Below are 21,477 nucleotides of genomic sequence, written 5' to 3' on the forward strand. Positions count from 1 at the left end.
GTGATGGCTGTAATTTCCAAATGACATATGAAACAAAAATGCTATGTGCATCACAATTGCTATCTCCTCTTTTCTTGTCCCTTATGATGGAGTGAAAAGTAAAGCAGGAATTACAGATATGAACAAATCATACTAGATGGCAATTTCTAGTTAGGTAAAATTCGTCGAAGTGATTAAGAAAAAACAAGAATATATTGTTTTTCTTAAGGAAAAATTACACAAGTGACAAAAACATAAAGAGTAAAGCAAAGTTACAAGAAGAAGGAAAAATATTTATTGTGCTTTTCATAACAAATTGCATAAATCTTTAAATACCAATAATCACTAGATGTATGAATTAAAATGGCCAACGATGCATTTATTCCAATAACATAAAATAGTCTGCAAGAAGTTATCTATTCATTTTTCACAAAAGTGTGATAGACACTAATGATTCCCATGAAAACCCTTTAAGAGAAGATTCGCGCATTACTCAATAGTTTATAGCGAATACTAAAAATACAAGACGTGAAGGCAATATTAATTTCAGGAAAGACAATTTGATCTTATCTTTATATCATAGAGAAGAAATATACTATTCTAATGTAGGAATATACCAAGTATTGTAAAACATAAGTTCAATTCTACTATTCTAATGTAATTCCCAAATTCAGGAAAGACAATTTGATCTTATATTTCTATCATTTTGAAATGTTAAATGCGAATAACATTATGCTTTATAGGTTGGATCTAGTTCTAGTAGTCATGTTTAATCTATCAGTATTGTATTTGTTTAATGAAATCAATTGTTTGTCTTTGTTTTTTATTGGTTAAAAGTGTACAGTCTTGTAACTTTTGCATTCTCATTTCGTGGTTACTCTTATTCAAGTTAAAATTGTTTTAGGCTTTTAAAAGTTACCTTATTTTTTAATTAGCCAATTCAACCTCCGTTCTTGGCATTTCAACCATTTCAATACTTATAAAGTAGTGACCTGAATGCATTGAATCCATGGGGCAGATGAGGGTGACCTGTTACGGCAAGTTAGAAGTCAACTGGACAAATTCTTTCAAAAGGAGTAACCTATTCCAATTTAGATTATGGAGAGTTGAAGACTTGTTTTACCTAGGTGCCTAGTTAGTTGTAGATTCATTATATAGGAGTTGTAAAATAGGAAATTTCTCTGAGAGTTTCTAGTCTAAATTCATTGTTTTCTGCCTTTGTAATAGGCCTTGACAGAACTTGGGAAAAAAGACAATTATTAGACATCATTCATTCGTAGTTCTCTTTAGTTTTAGTTTTTGAGTTTGGGAAAGCATTTTACTTAGAAGTTATTGGTTGTTCAAACTAAAATGTGGCCAAAAACAACCATGACTTCATAATGTTTGTAAACTTGAACCAAGTTTTATTTCATAGTTTTAATGTAATTCAATCTCTCTTTTTTGCCCAATTTTATTATTATTCATTTACATTCAGTTCATTACAATTTCTAGTTATGTATTTTTAAATTCACATTCTCATTTACAATTTATGCATTTTATAATTTTCATACGATGAAGCAAAACCCATTTTCCAATTCTGTTTTAGAGGCATATTGTTGGGTAATGGTCAAGTGATTTTTTTATCTTTGCACTTAAACTGAACTTGATTTTTGGACTCAAGATTGAGTTTTAAGGAGTACAAAGTTACCACTTTAATTCAAAGGTTAAGAACTGAATTATTGGCAGGAAAGATTGAAATTTAATTGATCATAACTCAAGTTTTGACTCTAACTTAGAAACCTATTTTACACCTTTTTAGTTTTTTTAGACCCATTTTGTGCATAAACCTATTTGTTGGTAAAACTTGATAAACCAGTTTAGTCTATTTTGTTGTCAGATATTGGTTTGGATAGTGAATTGCAGATTTTTGGGTATTCTGATACTTCTAAATACATCTCTTGCATAGTAAGAATCATTGAAATAGGTTCCATTCTTCAGTTTTTGCATAATTCATAGTCTCATCTTATATAGGCATTTCATCAAACACCTAGTGAAAGTTAGGGTTTCTTGTAGTCATTTTACCAAATAATTACGTAATATGCATTTCTACCTTGTTTTAGGCATAATTAGGACCAAAACCATTCATCATACATCATTATAATACCAATTATGCATTGATTCTAGCATTTTGTTGGTAACATATCATGTGAACATTGTCAGAATTTTATCTTATCTATTTGCATTATTTAGCTTCTTTGCATTAGTTTTAGTTGTCATTTTAGACTAGATAGAAAATTGTACAGTTTCCCGTCTTTTATTTTAGTTTCCATGAGTAATCAAACACAAAATAGATACTAAAATTAAAGTTCCTTGGATTAATTCTAAACTCCGTTTTTGGTTCAACTCATTGATGAATTGATGTTTGGTTGGATTTAGTTTTTTATGATTCTTTTATATTTAAGAGGAGTCTTTGTAGGTCGGAGAGTTCCAAGTATGTTCAAATATGCTTATTTGTACTTTTCTTTGTGTAGTGTAGAAAACTTTAAAGAAAATCTAAGTTTTAGTTCTTGTTTTATTATAATTTTTAAAATTATCCCAAATGTATACTTGGATGAAAAATTTGATGAGAAATTGAATGTTATTAATAAAAAGTGGAACTTTGAATTTAATTTGATGGAGTAATTGTGACTCTGATTTTAAACCACGACTTTACCATATACTTGTGCCTCAAGATGATATCCATCAATGAAAATCAAGGCCATCACATTTTAATATTAATTAATGCTGAATAAGGTTATATATGAAGTTTTCGTAGCAATTGCAAAGTGTTATTATTCGATATACAAATTGTTCAACTTTCATTACGAACTCTACTTTTGAATTCTTACATGTCAAAACCACAATTAAGAACAATTGTGAAACCCAAAGTTGAGATTTAAAATCAAAGTTGAGATGGCCGAGTTGGTCTAAGGCGCTAGATTAAGGTTCTGGTCCGAAAGGGCGTGGGTTCAAATCCCACTCTCAACAAAAAAAATTTTGCCTATAGAAAAATACTTAGTAATACTTAAAATCAGGACAACAAATTTTATTGAAATTCGCGTAATGGAATTTGGCTATAATCATGATACAATTATGCAATATGTTACTCATCCTTATGTTGTGGACGGTGTTTAAGAAAAAATTATTTACATCTTATAACATATCTTTTCATTTTTCAAGTAATGAATTAATATCATGAGACTTTGTTGATTGTAGTGGATAAGGAACTTAAGCATACTTCACGCCTCACTTAAATATATGTATGATAATTGATATCATTGGGAAATCTTAGTAGAGGCATAGGGATTGTGCCCCACCACCCATATATATAAATAAATTAAAATATAATTTTAAGTATTTATTTAAAAATTTTATATATTTTGGCACCCATAATTTTTTTACACATTTATATAAAGATTTTGATTCCTCAAAATATTTGTTGAAGATCTGTCGTTGACTTATATAAGAACAACTACGGGTGAGCAACAATCAGGATGGATTGGATTCAGATCCAACATGACCAATCTAGTATAAACCGAACATAATAATTTAAAATTTATATCCAATGATTTAATTTATCGGGTTAATTTGTTTCGAGTTGTTCGGGATGTGGGTTGATTCGGTATGATTTTTCAAATTACGAATTTATATTAAATTAACATTTTTAATAAATTTTTTTATTTTGAATAAATGATATAAATAAGTGAATCTTTAACTAAAAAAATGACATGTATAATTTTAATAATGGACTATGATTTTATATAACCTACCATTAAATTTTAGCAAAATATATTTATAAATTTATAGTTATTAAAATATAAATTCGTGTTGAATCCGGTATCCATCAAATTCCAACCCACTATCCAAATCTGATCGCAATTGTCCATTTTACTTAATTTTATTTATCCAACATTACCTGGTTATCTAATCCAACCTCAATGTATGCTCAAATTTACTTCAAGTTTCTTTGGGTTCGGTCAAATATAGATGATTAATAAGGAGATGGTCTGGTTTTAGTGTAGTGATTGTCATATAATGTCCAATTTCAGTTCAAAAATTAGGAATTGAAGAGACAAGTAATAGACATGGGTATCCATATTATTTAACTCATATTCAAATTTAATTTCAATTTTCATCATTAACGTTTGTCTTCTTTTATTTTGAAGTCAAATTTTCAATTTTTTCATTATCGCAAAACTAATTAAACAAAAATAATTATATAAATGCATAAAACTAAACAACTAACTTTCATACTATCATTAACTACAAACCTTATATTACAACAAAAGCTAATTTTACCAAAGGTTAGGAGAGGTTTAATAACCTTCGGAAAAAAAAAATGCATAATAGCATTTTTCTAAACCCGTGGAAAGTCTCAATGGTTTTTAGTGAAGCACCTTGAAATTTCATCTTGCCACCTTGTTCTTTTTTATCTTCTCTCTTTTAGTTTTTGTATACTCAATTTATGAGTAGTGTGCTCACGAAACCTAGAGTTCCATCTCTTTCAAATCCTTATCTCTCGATCACAGGACAAAATTTTCACTTTCTGATTTCGTATCTCTTAATCATAGCTTCCAATTGGTAATGTTTTTACTTTGCACTCTTTGATTTTTTTAAAATTTGTTTCCACATTCCCAATTTCTCGCATCCTAAATCACTTATTTGTGTTACTCTCGTTGGATTTTGGTTTTCGTAAAGAGATTTTTTATTAGGTAGTGCATTTTGCTTCTGTATCTGCGGTGTATTTAAGATCAGTTACTTTGGGGGTTCAATGCTTGTGGGTCTTTACGTCATGGGTTCACGGTAACTTCTTCAATGATTTGTGTTTATCTAGCTAGTTCACAACAGTTGCGCATGTTCGTAATTTCTTTTTCGATTCGTGACTCCCTCAGAGGTTCGTAATTTCTTTTTCGATTCGTGACTCCCTCAGAGGTTCGTTACATCTTCACTTTCACATGTGTGCATTTTCCTTCTCAAATCAAGATTCATCTATGTCATTTTCTCTCTTGTATAATTATATATATTTTTTGTTTAGTAGTGTAGGAAAATTTGAATTTTGGAGGATGTGAATGCAGGATTTATTTGACCTCATCATTAACTCATTTTAATTTTTTTTTGTTTATTTTTATACTTAAAACTTTGCGATATAGTTTCCACAATATAACATTGTTGAAGATGGATTGATAATGGTATGACATTTGCATGTATTCTTCTAGTTTAAGATGACATTATTGCTCTAATTGACTATAAGAATGCAATAATATAGGGAAGTTAGTAGATAGTAGTAGGATTCTTCCTCGAAGTTTTAGTAATTCAAATTTTTCAATGGTTGATGCTTTGGTGACAAAAAATGTGGCTTCGTTTGTACATCATAAAAGATGTTTTTTCGAAGGGTGATTTTTTGGTTGTAGGTTTGGATTGGCTCTTATCCATGATCATCATGGACATGTTGTCAGCACAAGAATAATTGGGACAAAGGATACATACATTGCTCCTAAAGTGATTCGAACAATAATAATGTCAACTATGTTTGATGTGTTTGGTTTTGGAATATTGGTATTGGAAGTAGTTTGCCAGCGAATACTGTAAGACCTAGGAAAAATAATTATATTTCCAAGAGTGGTGATATGATGTGAAGAATATTATTTAAATTAATAAGTAATGACATAAATAGAAGTGAAGTGTAGCGTAGTTGGTTGAGAGCCTTTGGTTGAGGTTGAGGTTCATGTGTGCAATTCCTGTTTTGTGCATTTTATTTTAAGTAATTAATTTAAAAGTATGCTTATATGTGATTTTGTATTGTAGTGCTTGTTTGTGATTGTGGTTGAGAAGAAACATGTGTTAGCTTGTTGGTATGAAGTGCTTGGGAATCCTTTAAGGATGTGGGTTCGAACCTTAGCTAAAGTAAGCTACGTGTTTTTTAGATTTTTTTGAACCTAGATGCGACCATTAGAGTTATGGGCTGAATTAATAGACTAAGAATAAAAGCATAATATTTTATGAAATAATGGTTTAATTTATTTATTTAATTTAATAAAATTAATAGGCTTTAGAAAACACTAGATGGGCTACGTCAAATTTTTTTTTTATGGGTTGAAAGCCTAAAGGAGGGAGAGACTAACTTGAGTTTAGAGAAAGAACTAAAGACTACTGCTGAATTTAGAGACACCTTGTAAGTGAGAGGAGGGCACGTCAGTTGCGAGAAATAGTGGTCAGAGGTTCTTAGAAGGCAGGATAGGAATAAGGATGGAAGACATAACACCTTGGTAGAGCAAGAAATTTTCTGTTGAAGAAGAGCTTTTGATCAAGGACTCAACGTAAGGGGAGCCAACCTTAGTTGTTCTTGTGTTTTTGAATAGTTGTTCTAAGCTTGTGTTGATATCTCAATGGTTGAGGTTTGGTTGATCATGTATGGGTTTGGAGGCATGGTAGTTGTTGTTATTTTGTGGAAACATGATGTATATGAACGTTTTTGTGAATGCATTGCTTCTTCGAGCTTTAATTGAATTAGTTTTGTTTTTTTTATCTCTAGCTTAGTAAATTTTGCATCATCTTCCAACATAAAAAATGCGTACGAGTATTCACATTAAATCTCTTAAAGTCTAGTTTCTAACCCAAAAGAATCAACTTATTTGGCTATTTATGGAAAAGGTAATAAATAAAATAGTGAGAAGACATTAGAGTAGTAAATTGATGTTCGAATCATTTTGATTTTCGAATATGAAGTGCAAACATCTTAGGGATCCAACAATAATGTATTAGTAGTAAAATTAAAGATATTTAAGTCTATTTTTCAACCCAAATAGAATCACCTTAATTGGACATTTGTAGAAAACCCTATGAGTAAAACTGTAACAGATATCGGTGTGTGACGCTAACACTATTTTTTTAAATCTGTTTGGAATTTTCCAAATTAAACTACAACTTGTACTAAACTCTAAAAATTATATAGAGATAATTAAAGATAATTGAGTCTAGAATCCAAGGAAAAAGAATCAAATCATTTAGAGATTTTGTAGAAAAAGTTATAAGCAAAATAGTAAGAAAAGGTCAAAGCTGGCAGAATGCAATTTTAACTAGCTTTCATTCTGTGACATTGCTTGTAGCTTTCATTATATGACATTGCTTGTAAAAATTGGGTTTTGATGGCATGAATTGATGTTATGGAATGTGATTTTCATGTATTTGGTTTGGAATACATGAGTTTGAGTTAGTGCATGTGGGGTTTGAGATGTATGTTGGATGCAATTGTTGTTTACAAAACAAAATGTTGTTGCTATTTTTAAATTACAATGTTACTGCTATTTGTAAATTAAAATGTTGTTGCTATTTTTCAATTAAAATGCAACTATTTTTTTCAAATAAAATTGTTATTGTTGTTTTTCAATTAAAATGTTATTGTTTACAAAATGAAATGTTGTGTTGTTTACCAAATAAAATGTTGTTGTTTTTTTTTTGGAGGTTTTATGATGATGAGACAAGGATGGTATGAAATGATGGTGTTATTGTATGATGAACGCATATGATATGTCAACGATGTATGGTCAACTTTATGTGATGAGGTATGATATAAATGTCTGTATGTATTTGTGGTGGTTTATGTATTCTCTTGTATCCGTAAAGCCAGGTTGTTCTTTCACCCAGAGGGTTTGGTGAGCCAAGTATAAGAGGTTTGTTTCCGTTGTAAGGTTGTGGCATGAGCTTAGCAATAGTGCTCCTACCCAGATGGCTTTTGTGAGTTTGGTAGAAGGGTTTTTGCTTGTAAGTCTATGAAAACAAGGAAAGGTCCTTTCCAAGATGCGATGGTGCTCATGAAAGGTGGTGGTTAGTTATGAGAGAATGCAATACTATTTGTTGATATTACTTAGTGGTAATATATGTTAGTGATGTGTTGTATGAGTATTGATAATTATGCTTGGGGAGTTTCATGAATATAATAGTTTGATATATGATGTTTATTATTGTTAGCTCACCCTTGTATTTTTTGTGGTTGTGTGATGATCATATAATTTGTGCTATACGGGAGTATATGTTGATACATATGCAAATGGAGAAGCATAGTTGTGAGGAGTCTTGTGGGGAAAGCTTATGGGAATTTTGGAAAGCACTTGGAATTTTTTTTTTTTTGAAATAATATGTAATAGTTTGAGAATTTTATAAATTTTAAATTGGATAAATTTGTAATAAGTTTCCATTTGACGGCTTATACCAGTTTGGTTCAATTTTGAATTTTGAATTGTGTTTAAATAAAGTTTTTGAAAATTTCCTATTTTATTAGGATGGTATCAGAGTAATTTGGTTATGTCATTTAATTCAAAGTGGCATCCCGAAAGGGCTGTTACAAATATCAATTGAAGAACATAAACAAGGTCTTATTCATTGGTTAATGTCTCTAATGGACTAGGCCAATTGCAAATTACTATTGATGAAAGGTTAAAGGATAAATGGGGATAAAAGACAGAGGAAGCTAGAATATTGTTTCATTTAGGTTTATTGTGTTAAAAGTCACACCTTAGCATTAGACCAACTATGAGGCAGGTTGTGAAAATGTTGGAGAGGGAAATGGAACACTGATGAAGAAAAGTTGTAATGTGGTCTAAACCCGAATGTGCTTTTCCATGTAGCGATTATGCAACTTTTGATGAAATTAAGATGTTCAATTTCAACTCTTGGACTTTTGGGAGTGTCTTAGGAAATTAAGATGTTCAATTTTAATTTCAATTTCAATGTCATATGCAAATTATAAATACCAAAAGTCTAAAATCCTTGCCTCTTATATTTTTTCGTTTATTTCAGAATTTATGTATTATAAAAAAATTGAAACAAAAAAAAAGGAAAATATGAATGAAAAATATTTAAAGTTGACTATTGACATGGTAGGGAATTCAAACCGCTTGTCGTACTGGGCGTTTCAAACCCCAGGCAATACAGGGGCTTTTAAACCCTATGAACTACTAGGGTTTTGTAAGTCTTCGGTAAGTTGCACTATTCTAGAGGTTGTTAAAACCCTAGGTAACCTGTTAACGATGTTGGCTCATCCACAAGAATAACAAACCATGGGAAACATCATTAGCATTGCCAATTTTTGCAAAAACATTTGAACTAGAATGTGATGCCTCATGGATTGGCATAGGTGTGGTATTATTGCAAGAAGGCCATCCTCTTGCATATTTTAATAAAAAACTTCATGGCACTTCTCTCAATTATCCCACCTATGACAAAGAAATGTATGCACTTGAGGGCTCTTCAAACTCGAGAGCATTATCTTGTTTCCAAGAAGTTTTTTATTTTGTAGTGACTATGAGTCATTTAAATATTTGAAGAGTCAACACAAGCTCAACAAAAGGCATGCTAAATGGATGCAGTATCTTGAGAAATTTCCCTATGTAGTCAAATATAAGAAGGGCAAGAAAAAAATATATAGTGGTTGGTGATTTATCAAGAAGGCACACATTCTTTGTGAAACTTAGAGCCAAAATACTTGGATTTGAAAACATGGATGAATTATATTCACAAGATGTTGAGTTCTCCACCATTTATCAAAATTGATTGAAAAGGTCCCAAGGAGGGCTCTATGGGAATGAGGGTTACTTGTTTACAAAAGGACAGGTTTGCATTCCCTAAGGTTCACATAGAAAACTCTTAATTAAAGAAATGCATGAAGGGGGACTTATGGGGCATTTTGGTGCAGATAAGACTCTAAGTATGCTTAAAGAAAAAAAATTGGCACCATATGAGGAAGGATGTCCAAAGGTATTGCTATAAGTGTATTACATGTTTGCAAACAAAGTCTAAAGCAATGCCTCGTGGTCTATATACTTTGTTGCCTATTGCTTCTACCCCTTAGGAGGACATAAGAATGGACTTTGTCCTAGGGCTTTCAAGAACTGCTAGGGGGTTTGATTCTATCTTTGTGGTAGTGAATCGTTTTAATAAAATGGTTCATTTTATACCTTTGCACATGATTGATGATGCAAGAAATATAGTAAAGTTGTTCTTTAGAAATGTGGTTACTCCATGGATTAGCATACACTATTGTGTTTGATAGGGATACTAAATTCCATAGTCACTTTTAGAGGACCTTATGGTCTAGATTAGGGGCTAAGTTAAATTTTTCTACCACTTTTCTTACACTTGTCACCCACAAACAGATGGGCAAACAAAGATAGTTAATAGATCCTTGTCGATATTTTTAAGAGTAATCTTGAAGTGTAATCATAAATCTTGGGATGAGTACCTTCCCTATATAAAGTTTTCATATAATATAGTAGTTCACAGAACTACTGAAATATCTCTTTTTGAGGTTGTATATGGGTTTAATCCTTTGACACCTTTGGTTTTGTTCATAAAGAAGGGGTTTCTAAGTCTAAGTTTGTCAAGGATTTGCATGAACAAATTAGACAACAAATATAACATCAAACTGAGAGATACATTAAGTACAATAATAAGGGGATAAGAGAGGTCATTATCAATGAGGGAGACTTGTTTGGTTTCATTTAAGAAATGAAATATTTCCTAACCAAAGGAAATCCAAACTTAACCATCGTGGAGATGGTCCTTTCCAAATCCTAAGGAAGGCAAATATTAATGCATATCAATTAGACCTTCCCAATGAATATGGGGTGCATGCCACCTTCAATGTGGCTGACTTAATTCCTTTTATAGGCGAGTATGCTAACGCGAATGACCCTCGAAATTTGAAGACAAATCCTCTTTAAGGGGGAGGAAATGTTGATTGGGGCCAACCAAAGGCCCAATCACTAGAAGCATGCTAAGAAGGGTACAACAAGAGATGGACCTTCAAGAGCCCCATGGGCTTTAAATGATATTTTAATGGGCCAAGGAAGAGGTAAAGATATAGACGTGTTCTAGATAGTTTTCAATTGGACCAATTTTTTAGGCCATGCTTTCAAAATAAATTTTTAAAAGTAGTTTTGGATCATAATTCACCTAGATTTTGCAATTGGATCCATGAGACCTAATTACAAAAGTCTAGGTCGAGTTGCATCTAGGTAAACAAAGAAGGCGTGATCAAGCCACATGGCATTCTAGGAATGTAGAGTATTTTTCTACCATCTTGAGTGGCCACATGGCACTCTAGGAATGGAGAGTATTTTTCCACCTTCTTGAGTGGGCACATGACACTCTAGGAATGGAGAATATTCCCACCTTCTTGAGTGGCCACATGTCTTATTCCTATTGAAGAGGATTTTTGGCTTGGTCTTCAAGATAACCAAGTTAGGATTTTTAGGGTTTTACATCTCCAAATTAGGAGACATCTTAAGCTATAAATAGAGGTGTCTCCCCCTTGTAAATTCACTCTTGAATGTGCAATGTTATGGACATTTTTGGACTTTATGCCCTAATTTTTCTTAGAACTGAGGTAGAAAGCTAGGCTAGAAACCTCCAAATTGAATCAGATTGCACTATTTCCCTTTCTTCTTCCTCTCGCAAATTCAACAACAGTGGGTGCCACTTTTCTGTCACGATTGTGCCACCAACAAACTGTCACTTCGTCGTCCTTGTCATCACCATTTAACCCTACAATTTTATGGTATTTTCTTGCTTTTTTCTTCATTTTTGTTGAATATGCATACACCACCAGTTTTTGCTTCTAACAGATGCTGTGCTGAGGGTTTCAGGTTCAGGAACGGTGATTGTAGGTGCATTTTCGACGTGGTGGTCCGAGCAAATCTGGTGCTATGACATCCCAATTTAATAGAATAATTCTAATAAACGAAGCATCACATGATTATAATATAAAATAGAGCACGCGACATGAAGTATATAGGTATTAACCTTTTATAGTCATCCATAATATACTGAAAAGAAAACTAAGACACAAAACAATGTCATGAACAAGATTTAAACACAGACTAGTTTAAACTTGAAATTTGCTCATAGAGAAAGAAACTACAAAAGGCATCAATACCCCAAAAGATGCTCCAAAGAGCATGATCCAACCCATGCTTAACTAGAGTGCAAGATTCTCATCATCACTATGATCACTAGGGGTTCCCACTTCTACTCAAAAAAAATTGATGATTATTGCAAAAAGGAAAAGCTAAACAGAGAACACAACACATAGAGAGAAAGGGTAAACTAGAGAGAAAAAAATAATTTTCATCATACATATATATCTAAACAAGCATTTTAGTCAGCATACTAGGCATGTGATAACAAATAATAAAGGCCCTCTAACTCGATTATACATATAAAGAGATTGGATTCACTGGATGCTTGCACTTGTGGTTGCCTCTACTGCTCTGCAAAGCCATTGCCAATGCATAAGGTCAGTCTATGATCATCTAGGCCCATTATCATGCCAACGAGTAGGACCTCCTACTACTCTCACTAGTTGAATCAGTCTGCTCTATGTGACTGATTGATTCTTTAGAGTTTCAAGATGCAACCTTTCTTGAATCCTTATCTAATTATATACAATACAACACCACCATGAAATCTCACCAAGAGTCTCATGGAATTACATCTAGCTCATACCATATCGATGTTTCTCACACAAAATCCACATGTTATCTCAAAACATTATAATCTCATTCCAATACACAATCAACCAACCAATTCATGATTCATTTCATACCAAGCATAACAAAATCTCAGTCTCATTATATCACATGAAACATACAGGGCATCATACTTCATGCTTTAAGGTAAATCAATCAATCATGGAGACAAACAACCAAATCAGAGAAGAGAACAATACGAAAGCACGTACATGCACCATTCTCACTCAAACTAGAACCTTCGCTTAAGCGTCAAAAGCCTCGGGCTTAAGCTAAGCATTCTCACTTGAGAGAGAGCTTGAACAGTGAGCACCACAGGTTTATGCAAGTTCTCGCTTAAGCGAGACCTTCTCGCCTGAGCAAGATTGCTCGTCGCTCAAAATAGAAGCTCGTCGCTTAAGCGACAACTCAAGCAAAAACCAAGGGTGAGTTTCTGCTACTTTCGCTTAGGCAAGAGTGATTCGCTTGGGAGAAAACAATAGAGTTCTCTCACGCTCACACAAGCAAACCTCAAAAAATCAACACAAATCACAGCCAGGTTAATTCTTATGCATTCATAGTCATCGAACATGCATCTTAAACATAAAATAGAGCCAAAACATACAAGATACTTCAAGAAAATGTGAAAACTCTAGCTTCCTTTACCTTGATTGAAAGTTAACTTGGAGAGAATAAAACCCTTAGTGAACAAGCACCTAGACCAAGACAACCTTAAGGATCTGAAAATAGAACATATGGGAATGAAAATGAGGCAAAAAGGTCACCCCTTTTTACCTTGGCCGGATATGCCTCGATTATTAAATCGAAGCAAAATGGCTAAAATAATAGCAGCTGAAACCCTTTCATCCATTGGTGAATCTTCAATGATTCCCATTTACTTGATTTTGTAATTGAAGTAGTCCAATATGTTGATAATCAATTTTGTTGAGATATTCTTCAATCTTCAGTGATTTCCACTTATCTGTACAATATTTTTACAAATAAAAATAAGTATTTCTATTTACTGATTTATTAAATAAAAACTTTAATTATCTAAAAAATAATAATAAAAATACCAATAAAATATAAAAATAAAAGAAATGATTATGTTAACTATCAAAATGCAAACTTAAACTTCTTTAAGAATAATATTTTGCTTTACTGGATATTGTTTTTATCTTTATCTTTTGTATCTTCCACTTGTCATATATATTTTTAGCTACATTCAGAAAAGAAAAAAATTTATTGTATGTCAAATATGTAGGGTTAATTAGCATTCAAATTCATCGCTTAATTTTAATAACTTTTATGATTTTATGTAACATCCCATTTAGTAGATAAATCTAATTAAATAAAACATTTGCATATTTTATAATATCTAAAAGACACGAGGTTTAAAGTATAAAGGCTTTTACAGTCATCCAAATATACCAAAAGAGACAAAGGCACTACACAATGCCTGGGACAAAACATAAAAGGTTCAACAGATGTCCAAAAGCTTTGCTCATAAGCAAGGGATTACAAAATAATAAAAACTCTTCACACGAGGGCTCACAGTGAGCCCAATACCAATCCCTGACCAACTAAGATGCAACATTCCCATTGTCACTGCGATCACCAGGGGTTCCCATATCTGCTCACATCAAGGAATTGGTGATCATTGCAAAAAGGAAAACCACACAAGAAGACAGACACAAGCAGAAAGAGTAAGCTAGAATAAAAAGGTTTTTATCATACAATTAAGCATGCAATTTAGGAGTTAAGAATACATCAATCAACCAAGCATGTGATAACCAATAACAAGACTCTAAGATTCAATTTATCCGGATACATATAATCAGTTGGATTCATTGGATGCTTGCACTTGTGGTGGCCTCTACTGCTCTGCAGAGCCATTGCATTTGGGTTTCACCCTACCACGCACAAGGTTAGCCTTTAAACATCTAAGTCCATTATCTTGCCAAAGAATAGGGCCTCCTATTACTCTCACCACTTGAGTCAGTCCGCTCTACGTGAGACTAACAGACTCTCTAAAGTTTCAGGATGTAATCCTTACTTAAATCCTTACCTAATTATATACACTACGACACCACCATGAAACCTTACCAAGAGGTTCATGGAATTACGTCCATCACATATGGCACCACCATGAAATCTCATCAAGAGGTTCATGGAATTACGTCCATCACATACGGCACCACCATGAGATCTCACCAAGAATTTCATGGAATTATGTCCATCACATCCAACACCACCATGAAATCTCACCAAGAGTTTCATGAAATTACGTCAATCTCATACCATAGCCATGTCTCACCAACCAACCATAGATTTATTGAGCATAACAATCTCATGTGAATATCCAACCGAACAACCAATCATGATTCATGCACTTATTCATACCAAGTAAGTCAATATCACATGAAACATACATAATCACAGATTGATGCCTTTAAGAGTAATTGAATCAATCCACAAGTTAAAGTAAGGAATTAAAATTTTACAGCAATTCTCGCTTAAGCTAGACTAGTCCCGCTTAAGCTAAAAGTGCTTGCTTAAGCTAAACTGATCTCCCTTAAGCTAAACTGGTCTCACTTAAGATAAACAGGTCTTGCTTAAGCTAAGTTGATCTCGCTTAAGTTAAATTGGTCTCGCTTAAGCTAAATTGATCTCGCTTAAGTTAAAAATTCTCGCTTGGGCGAGATTACAAACAGGGAGCGCTACAAGTTTTTGCGAGTTCTCGATTAAGCGAGACCTCCTCGCTTGAGCGAGATAACTCGTCGCTCAGAACGGAAGCTTGTCACCTGAGCGAGAGTTTGAAAAAAAACCAAGGCGAGCTTCTCCTATTCTCGCCTAGACGAGAATGCTCGCTTGGGCAAAAATACCAGTTCTTGCCACTGTTCACGCGTGCAACAACCAGACATTCGAAACCAAACAACATCACAATATTTTCCAAGCAACCACAAATGCATACAAACATTATAAACGTGAAACTGAACTGAAAACAATCATATACTAGGAAAACATTAAAAAAAACTCTAGCTTCCCATACTTGGATAGATGCTAGTGGACAACGATAAGCACCCAACAATGAGCACCATAACTCCAGGAACAAATTAATGAGTTGAGGAAGGCTTCTGAATGACCCGTAGAGGAAACTGGCTCAAACCCTAGCAAAGCTCTGAAAAGAGAGAAGAAAAGGTGAGGAAAGGGGCTATCTTGCGAAATAGAGATGGAATGAGAGGGTTAGGACTGGAAAAGGGTTTTGGGGCACCCTATGGGCTGGCCTTAGGCCTAACAGATAAGGTTAGGCCCTTAAACACTAGGGACAGAAAAAGTGAGCCTTACATTCTCCCCAACAACAAAAATTTTTGACCTCGAAAATTCACTAATGAGGTAGGAAGAAAACTATGTTTTCCTTATTTTCTTTGACAACCACCACTTAGACATGACAGATTTGACGACTCCAACACCTATAGTCACTGCAAACTTTACGTCTGTGCTAAGCGATATATGTTCAACAACGGAGATTGGTTTGGCCACTACTCTCAAAGCAACTCTCAACATCCAACCTTAAAACTAAATTATCCTTCATACCTGACCAACCAACTTGTATCTGATATAATGACTCACCTTCCATATACTCTCCACTACCTCATTTCCTCCATCATTATCCTCCGACATCAATTGGGTTGTCCTTCAATACAAGAATAACCTTTAAATATGTGCCTCTCTTTATGGTACGCGAAACCTTCCACCTTATATCCAAGGTCAAATGTTTTGCTCATGGGAACTACTTTTCCTTGAAACATCCCACTAACAATTTAAAAAGACCATTCATCACCTTTTGACTATTGAACCTAGTATGAAACCTTTATGCCACTTCTTTCCTATTCGCAAACTTTTTCCCCCTACTTAGGAAAAATCATCTTACTTGACTGATCAGAAAACTCTTATCCATCTCAGCCTTCCACTAGAGGTTTGCCGTCTTTTTACACTTCACGATCTTCTCCTTTCTTAGCTTTCTCACTTCTAAGAAATCTCACCACTTTCTACAACCTAGGATTTGCCAATTTCGCCTCTTCCACCAATCTAAGGAAGCACTAGATTTCTCCTCTTCCATTGTTCTAACCCTTGGATTCAACTCCTTTGGAAAACCTACAGTATATGTTTCCAAGAACCTATCCTTGAAGCTCCCTCTGACCAAACGTTGTTTTATGAACTCTAGCATCTTCTCTAGTCTATTAACCCAAAACTTAGATTTCCTTGCTCAATGATATACATCATACATCAACTTCCTATCTTTGAGGCAAGAAGTTGTCTAAGAGACCTCATCCAACACTTGTATAGGTAAGCAGGCCAAGTTGACATTGAATTCGCATTCCCTTATCTCCATAGACAACAAACTCAAAACACAAAGGCGTAATAAGACAAACTATAACATACAAAGCAACTAAATGAGAGGGTTAGAGGTTGAAAAGGGTTTTGGGACACCCTATGGGCTGGCCTTAGGCCCAATAGATAAGTTTAGGCCCTTAAACACTATGGACAGAAAAAGTGGGCCTTACATTTTACACATAAATTTGAAATTATCGATTGCGAGATTCATAGAGATTGCATGGAAGCCATTGTTGGACCTTTTTAAAGCCATCTGCATAATGATAGAACTCATGCATAGAGACAAAAAAAATGTTAATTGAGAATCCTAATACTATGTCTCAATAGTATCATCAGTTGATTTTTTATTTTGTTGTTAAGTATTGAGATCAAAGACATGCATTGGTTCACGACTTTCAATAGACCTGAATTATTGTGCACTAATGGAATTTAATTTCAATGAGTGAAATTGTATCTTGTTTTTTTAATATTTGTTTGGTAGAATTTAATTTTTTGAGAGTGGAATTTTAAGAAAGTTTTTTAGTATTTTTTTTAATTTTAAAAAGTAGGAGTGGTTAATTATTTATTGTTGAAAATGAATTTCGAGGTCGAATTTGGATCAGTTTTGTGTTTTTTCCAATATCGTCATATTATAGATTTTTTTTCCTAGAAAACACTGTTTGCTCCTTTTGTTACATGAATAACATACTGTACTTTAATTTTACATTCATAGCACGATTTTTATTTTAGTTGGGAATTTGGTGCTTTGATGTTATATTTTCTTTTTCAATTCCAAGTCAAAATTTGGTCCCCAAGGATTCGAATTCTGAACTTGGTGATGAGTGCGTATTTTTGCCCTCATTCAGTATTTAACTCTGGGTATTTAATTGAATTTGTGTGCTTAAAGAGTGATTTAATTGATAATTCTGTTAATTAGACTGTTTGAGCATGTGTGATAAAATTGTCTTAAAAAGTGATTTTTAGCTGCATAAATTATTTTTTGGATATTTTAACGTTTGTTGATACAGCTGAAGTCAAGATTAAGCTTATTTAAAGGTGGAAAAATAAATTGATTGAAATTACAAACACCTCTAAAGAAGGCTGAAATTAACAAGTTTTGGAAAAATCACTTTTGCACCCCTAAATTACATATGCACTCCCCTCATTCCAAATGGGCTACAAAAAAAACTTACTTCTACACCCCTACATTTGTCTATTTTCACTTCCTCTTACCACTTAAACCCAACTCACTCAGATCAGGCCATGTGGCAATCCCCAACTTTTAAATCTGTCCAATTAAAACATTCCACGTGGCATTAATCCTTGCACATGCATGTGAACCAATTAAGTAGTGCCACGTCATCATCTTCTTCCCTCAAACCCTAGCAGCCAACACTCACGACCACCATGGCAGCTACTGCTCCGCCACCACCGTCCCTGCACCACGCCGTCAACGCCTTCACTGCACCGTGAATGACGCATCAACTGCAGCAGCATCACCTGTAACCACTCTCGGCCACCATTGCGGAACGCTGCCACCATTGACGCAGAACCATCGTTCGTTGTCCTCACCACGTTCGCACCGCAGCTCCAGCACGCACCAGATTCGCGAATCAGAGCGCACCTGCACTGCGAATCCTTCGCGCACTCACGCCAGCAGCCATGGAAACCACCTTCTCCATCGCGCAAAACGCAGCGCCTCCACCACTACGAACCAACCAGAACCTCAACTATGACGGACCATGAACCTGCGTGTGTGACAAACCAGAGCAGCTGTTCTAACAGCCATGGAAAGTGGCCGTTGCAACGCGCCTTCAAGCATCCACCGCCGTGCCTTCGCCGGAGAAGAAAAGGCAGCCACCACAGCCGCAACCATCATCACGTGTTGGAGAAAAGTGTGAGAGTGAAACCCTAATTTGGGAGAGAGAAGGAGCTGCCACGTGTCATCCTCTCAATGGACACTGAATAGTCAAATGGTCAAATCTGGTCAAGCATTCAAAAGCTGGTCAAATAGTCAACTCTGGTCAAAGACTGGTCAAAGGAGAGGGGTTTAACTGCAAATATTGATATTTTTGGATGCCTCTGCAAAATTGGACTACAAAATTGAAAATAGGCTATTTAGAAAATTAATACAAATATTATTTGGTGATAATTTATAAGATATCTTTAAATAATTAATTTATTTAATTATATCATAAATTATTAACCAACTATATTTGTTAAATAGTCTATATCTTTCCAAATATATTTGAATATTTATCTTTATCTTTATTTCAAAAGATATTTGAGAGATTTTAGCAACAGAAAAGCCCAATCCAATTCCTATATAAAGAGACCAAGGGAGAAGTAGAAGACAAGCTCGACACTTCGGAATTTAGGAACCCTTAGGGGGACCTAATTTCTTTCTCTCTCTTTTCATCTCTTTATTCTTCTTTTATTCTTATTTTGTATTCCATGAATTGCTAAACTTCTTGGGTTGATTCCATTGTAATTTCATTATGGATTTTGAGGTTAGAATGAAATAATTTCTTTGTTCTTTTTATTATTGTTGAGGTTTTAATTCATCTATGTCTTTTATCTTTGAATCTCGTAAAAAGTAATGATTTTAAATCTATATGCATGTTGATCATATGAGTTCAAGGGTTTTTAAATTTAATTGAGACTTTACTTTGATTTTATTTAGAAACTTTCATGTGATTAAATGAGTTTTTACCAATAATTGAGACTTTACTTTGGTTAAAGGTATTTACTCTAATGAAAATTAATCGAGACTTTACTTTGATTAATTAAGCTTTTTATTTGGTGAGGAGATAAAAGAATAGACATGATTAGGCATAGTAAATTTGATTGAGATTGTACTTTGGTTGAATTTACTGTGGATAATCTAAAAGTTCTCACTTTTAATTGAGACTGTACTTTGGTTAAAAGTGAGAACGCCAACAAATTAATTGAGACTTTACATTGATTAATTTGTAAATCTACAATAATAATTAATCGAGCAATAATCTTTAGATAACCGATGATGAATCTATTTTGAAAAAGCAATGGAATCAATCTATTTTCTTTACTATTGTTTTTATTTCTTTTTATCTTTTAAATTTTATTTCTATCTGTGTTTATCTTAATCCCCTATATTTTTTTATAATTTTATTTGACTAACTCTTGTATAGTTTTATAAGAACTAATTTGTTAAAAATCAATTCCGTGTTCGTTGGGAGACGACTTTGGGTTACTTTACCCTTTCTATTTTGTTGACTACTTTCTTAATAATACTGAAGTTGTTATAGATAAGTAGTATTAATTTGATCGCGTCAACGACAGCGTTATCAAATTTGGCGCCGTTGCCGGGGAACACGGTTAGAATTTTTATCATTTTAGTTCTTAGTTTTATTTTTATTCTTTTGATTTTATTTTTATTTTTATTTTTATTTTTTGTTTATCACTAACATTTTCTTTTCTCAAATTTTTTTTCTAACATTTATTTTATTTTCTTTAGTTATTTTTTTAGTTACTTTATTATTTTTTTTTAAGCATCATTTTTGTTTGAGGATTTTTGTTGGGAAATTTGTGAAACTAGTTGGGAAACACTTTGGCTAAGGAAAGACAAGGTACTTAAGTTGTCCATTGAGACGCACCTCTCTTTCCTGGAAGTCTACTCAACAAGCTTTCAACTTATTTCTTTTCAGAAAACCTCTTTCAAAAATGCAAAATAGTTTTTCATATGAAAATAATCAACAGTGTGATTTTCAAGTGAATTATGATTACTATCCACAGCAACCACGTGATTCATATGATTATCAGCAACAAATTGTCACACCTACTTCTGCACCTGATACAAGTGGGTTAACTTTACGACAATTTAATGATCTATATCCTAGATCATCTTTTTTGGGATATGAGCAACAACCATATTCTGAGTGTCCACCTCAGCAATCATATGTTCCAAATAGTTTTCAGCAACAATATGTACCACCACAGCAATTTGAAGCAACGAATGGACCATCCTACAAAGAAGTTATGATACTAATGGGTGAAGTTATAGAGAAATTAGAGTCCATGGATGAAAGGTTGCGAGTTGATCAACGATGCAGAGATATTGAGCAAGAGTGGTATGAAAATAAGCAAATATTGTCTGATATGTTGAGGGATGCAAGTAAGAACAACTTCATAGAATTACTTGTAACTGTTAATACTACCCCTCAACCCCATCAAAGATTTCCTGAAAATCCAGATTTTAACAAACTTCGTCATGAAATCAAAGATGTGCTTCTGAAGTTGGCCATCAGAGCTGAACAAATGTCTGAAGATTTGAGTCAGCTAATGAATGATACAGATAGAAAGGTCACTTTGGAAGATATGATGAATATGATGACTGAAATGATGAAGATGAATCAGACAGATCAGAAAGAGATGATAAATGCCGCCACACAAAGCTTGCAAAATCAGTCGGAAAAACCAATAGCGGAATCACATCACATTGATATATCTACTGATGGATATAATGATTTTCATAATAATATGTCTACTGATGGACATATTAAGGATTTTGCTGAAGTTGATGAAGAAATTAAAGATTCTCACACAAACATATCTACTGATG

The 21,477-nt window shown here is 33.5% G+C and overlaps 1 non-coding gene across 1 annotated transcript; it reads left to right on the forward strand.

Annotated features, from left to right (window-relative positions):
• The first annotated feature begins 2,904 nt into the window (after positions 1-2,904).
• Positions 2,905-2,985, forward strand: TRNAL-AAG (transfer RNA leucine (anticodon AAG)). Its single transcript has one exon. It is a non-coding gene; the product is annotated as a tRNA-Leu (tRNA).
• Positions 2,986-21,477: the final 18,492 nt, after the last annotated feature.

This window comes from Vigna unguiculata, chromosome 11 (genome assembly GCF_037176805.1).
Source record: "Vigna unguiculata cultivar grain cowpea cultivar isolate G323 ecotype 2 chromosome 11, ASM3717680v1, whole genome shotgun sequence".
In the NCBI taxonomy this organism is placed as follows: Eukaryota; Viridiplantae; Streptophyta; class Magnoliopsida; order Fabales; family Fabaceae; genus Vigna; species Vigna unguiculata.